The sequence below is a fragment of the Myotis brandtii genome, unplaced genomic scaffold, assembly GCF_000412655.1.
Source record: "Myotis brandtii unplaced genomic scaffold, ASM41265v1 scaffold320, whole genome shotgun sequence".
Taxonomy (NCBI): Eukaryota; Metazoa; Chordata; class Mammalia; order Chiroptera; family Vespertilionidae; genus Myotis; species Myotis brandtii.
The window spans coordinates 2,738,820-2,743,436 of record NW_005362270.1 but is presented as its reverse complement, the minus strand read 5'-3'; the positions used below and the strand labels follow the sequence as shown (position 1 = coordinate 2,743,436).

Here is a 4,617-nt window from a genome sequence, read left to right as displayed (position 1 = left end):
CCTGCTCACCCCAACCTTTCTGTACATCAGCCTCTCACTGAGTCTCTGCAACATGCCAAGCTCTTTCTCAGGCCTGGGCCCTCTCACATCCCGCCTCTTAGAGCCCTCTTCCTCCTCCATGTTTGCCCAGCACATGTCTGCCTCTCCTTCAGACTGGCATTAAACACCATTTTTAATGGCAAATTACCCTTAACTGCCTGACTGGCTCCGATCTCTCTACTATACACTTTCATCCTCCTCCTTCGTGATATTGTATAATTGTTTAATATCTGCTCCTTTTCTAGACTGTCCGTCTGCTTCACTCCATGTGACCAGAACGGTAACCTTAGCACCTTGCACATCGCCGGTACACAAATGTTGACACTAACGTTGTGCTTAATCTGCTCAGCTCCATCATTCAACATCACACGTGCCCTGGGTCCGTTCCTTAGCTCCTGACCCAGCCCTAAGCTAGGTCTGGGGTCCATCCTTTCTAGGTCTTGCATGAACCCAATAATACGGTCCTAAAATAGGTCTTAGGTCAGTCCCTTCTGCTTACTCCCTCCAGATAAGTCCCACTCTACCTTGGACCCAGACAACAAGGAAAAATAAAGTGCCTGGAAAGCCTAGAAATAAAAATGTAAACCTAAAACATATTTCAAAATGTAAAATTGAAAGGGGAAATTATTCCACTGAATTCTACCTCTGGATCTCTTTGATTGTTAAAAAAAATCACTTTCGATTGCTGTTCTAAAATATGTTTTCCTTAATTATATAGAAATAACAAAAGCTGAAGTAAAATGGGGGGTGGGGGGGAGTCCAAGTCTACCTAGAAGTGAGCCATCTCTGGTAGAGACCAGTCTTTCCAAAACAAGGGGAGCACAAGGATGTGCTGAGCACAGAGCTCAGCAGACGCCGGGAAGCTGGGGAGAAAGCAGAGAACATACTACCATCTAATTGGCTGTTGGAAGGGGTACCCTGGGTCATCTAGGGGCCACCGCCAGGAGAACTGCTTAATAGGAAAACACATGCCCAGACACGCAGAGCTTGGTCCTAACTTCTTTTTAAATTGTTAATATTGTTTACCCCTACTTTTCCACCTGGAAAAAGTAGCAGGGCACAAAGAGCTTTTCTTGATGAAAGCGTACTTAATGTTTCCTTCAATAAAATCAAAGGCTGGAAGGAAATGAGGTTTTGATGCTCAGTTAAACTGGAATCTCGATGCCCTGAAGCAAGAACACTCAGGGACACACATGCACGCACCCACCCCTGAAGGACGCAGACATCGGGTAAATTCCAGGGAAAGTTGTGCTCAGCTTAAAGTCTGGGGAGAAAATAGGCAGAGAATATGTCCCAAATGCTCTCAATTGAAAAGCAGTGAATGTGATTTTGTTTTGTTTTGTCTTAATCATCACCCAAGGGCATTTATTTATTTATTTATTTATTTATTTATTTATTTATTTTAGAGAGAGTGGAGGGGACACACACAGAGAGAGAGAGACATTGATGTGGGAGAGACACATCCATTGTTTGCCCCCTGCACATGCCCCGACCAGGGCTGGCATCAAGCCTGCCACCGAGGTATGTGTCCTTGCCCAGAATCGCATTCGGTCCATGGGATGAAGCTCTGTCCACGGAGCCACACCCGCTACAGTGGGAAAGGGTGGTTATGATGAAGGGTGATCACATGGGGCAGAAGTGGAGTCGCTGTGCTAGGGATTCCAGTTGTCGAGAAAGAGAAACATCGATATGAGAGAGAGGCATATTGATTGGTTGCCTCCTGCACTTGCCTGGACCAGGGCCGGGGATCGAACCTGCAATTCAAGTACGTGCCCTTAATGGGGCATCGAACTTGTGACCCTTTGGTGCACCACACCAGCCAGGGCAGTAAATGTGATTCTTAAATGTACTTCAGTGTTTGCATCCTCTTGCATCTGGCTCTGGTTATAACATTTCAAAAGTGACTGCAGTATCAACAACAAACTTTACGATGATATTGTCATCATGATCTATGTTGTAGGACTGACTAAAGGTAAAGAATTCTCCTTTACCTGCAAGTGGGTGACTACTGGAGTTAGGAAGACTTATCAGGGACCACAATCATCTAGGTGATAGGGAATCAGAACCAGGTAGGAGCTGGCTTCAACCCAACTTTTGCATTTTTGAGATCAGCAGAGAGAAGAGATAGATAAGAGCCCCTGGTTGCGCCTGGGCCTCTCAGAAGCAGCCTAGAAAATTTATCTTCTGAAGGTGGGGGCGTTGCCAGAGCGCCTTGTCAGACTTCCCAGGCACTGGTCCCTCTACATTTCCCTTTGACGTCTGTTGTGGTCCTCATTGTCAGGGCCACGGTGGTTTCTAATGATCCAAGGGATGGGATCAGTAATTAAGTGGAGAGAAAAAAAAGCAAAAGATCAATCCAGGGTGAGAAACTGCTGGAGAGGAGAGGAAATGTAGCGCTGGAATAGAATCCTAAAGGAAACGTGCAGGGAGGTCCTTTGGGGGGGTGGTTCCAGGATATTACACAGCCCTTTATGGCCTCGCCTGCAGGGGTGTATGTCACAGGCTGCTCCGAGCAGTGGGGAGGCTGTGACACTGCTGTTCTGCCAAGGAAGACTGCATTTCCAATTTAAAGCTCAGCTGCCCAGGAACCAAGCTGTTTGTTTTTCAGAAGAGAAGACAGGGAAGGAAGGAGGGAGGGAAGGAGGAAGACAGAGAAGGAGAGACACAGAGAGAGAAAACCATGAGTTGAGATACCAAATCTATGCTCACGATCTATCTCTAGAACAGAGTAGTTGTGTGTGTGTGTGTGTGTGTGTGTGTGTGTGTGTGTGTGTGTGTGTGTGTGATTAGCTCCTTGGTCCTTGGGCACTCTCAGGATTCACTGCCAGGAAGTCCCTGTGCCCTCATGACCAGTTAATTAAATACCTCTGTTGGGGTCTCACAAAAGACAGGAGAAAGAAGTGAGACAAATTCCCTTTCTCCACGAGAGATTTCAGAGGAGGATTCAGACAACACTGGCTCCCGCCTTGCTTTGCCCACACTGCTGCGTGATCATGGGGTGACTGCATCTGTTCTGTAATGGATTTTGAATGAGTGTAAGTATATGAGTATATTGCCCACTCGCCTATCTGATCAACATGTATTGAGGGCTTACTATTACATGCCAGGCTTTATACAAAGGTATAACTTTATAGTCATAGTTTTTATGTTTACCGTAACACGTCTTGAGTAATTGGCATATGGTATTGGAGATATGCTGACCGTTCTCTTTTACTATTGCAACCTGCTTCCTTCATCTAGCATTCCTGATCTCACCCTATATCTTTCTCTTTTATTTATACCTCTTTGGTCTAACATACTTTATAATTTATTATGTTTATTTTATTATCTTTCTCTAGCTGCGAGAATGTATGTTTCACAACTCCTTGCTTAGTTTGTTCACCAACTGAACCCCAAGTGTCTCTTGGAAAGATGATGACATTCAACAAATAATGACAAGTCAGATAAAGACAATGTCTCTCTGAGTCCTGTAATGGGATTAACCTACAGGGAGCCAGGAAAGTCTCCTCCAAAGAAGCGATCTATGGGTGCCCAGGAGTGAAGAGGGTGGTGGGAACAGCATATGGAAAGCACCTGACAGGAGACAGAGCGTGGCCACGTGGCTGAAACATGAAGAGCACCGGCAATGGGACATGTAGAGACCAGAGCAGAGCGGGCCCAGATGATACAGGGCCAGGGAGGCCTTGTTAAAGAGTTCAGAATTAGTTATGAGACTACTAGTCAGCTATTGAAAGGTTTAAGGAAGAAAACTGCTATGCCCGGCTTTATTTTATGAAAGGATTGTTCAGGATACGGAGAGTAGTTTGGAACAGTGGGACAAGAATAAAAGGGTCCTTTCTGTCCCTTTCTGGTGTTCAAGATTACAGAAGTGAGGACGTGGTGGGTCCTCTGGTGGGACATTCCGGGTTTCCCCAAGTCTTCTGGGAGGAGCTGTGATCAACTGTGCTGACACCACAGGAGCCAAAAATCTGTGTATCGCCTCTGGGAAGGGGATCGGGGATGACTGAACAGATTGCCGACCACAGGTGTAGGTGACACGGTGAGGGCTCCAGTCAAAAGAGGCAAACCGGAGCTCAGAAAGAAGGTACATCCAATGATGGTAATTCAACAACAAAGTCATACGGGAGAAAAGATGGCGTGTTTCTTTATTTTGAAGATAATGTGGGGGTCAGAGTCAATAGTAAAGGTGAGATGAAAAGTCTGCCATCACAGGACCAGTTGCAAAAGAGTGTGCAGATTTGTGGCCCAGGATTGCATCCAATGCTGGCAGCATCGCACGATTCTCTGGGGTATTTGTAAAAAACAAACAGAAAGCAAAATAACCAACAATAAGAAAAAAAAAGCATTAAAATTTATCTCTCCCTTCCACCCCCCTGGAAAAAAAATGAATGAATATAGTGAGGTGGCCAGTTGAAGAGAACTCCAATCATCCAGACAAGAGGAGAAGGTGGTTTGGGGTAAGGATAAGGCAACAGATACAGACAGGCGAGTGAATTCAAGATAATTAGAAGAGCAAATAAGATTGAGTAAGGATTAGAGTGGGAGTGGTGGGAATGTCAAAATGCCTTTTCTTATTTG

At 45.5% G+C, this 4,617-nt stretch overlaps 1 protein-coding gene and 1 pseudogene across 1 annotated transcript in view; one reads left to right on the top strand and one right to left on the bottom strand.

The window, feature by feature from the left end:
- PLPPR1 (phospholipid phosphatase related 1) overlaps nt 1–4,617 on the bottom strand; it is a 118,433-nt gene that overhangs the window by 95,701 nt on the left and 18,115 nt on the right. The gene's annotated exons all lie outside the window — the stretch shown is intronic.
- On the top strand, nt 1,984–4,361 carry LOC102243754 (annotated as a pseudogene).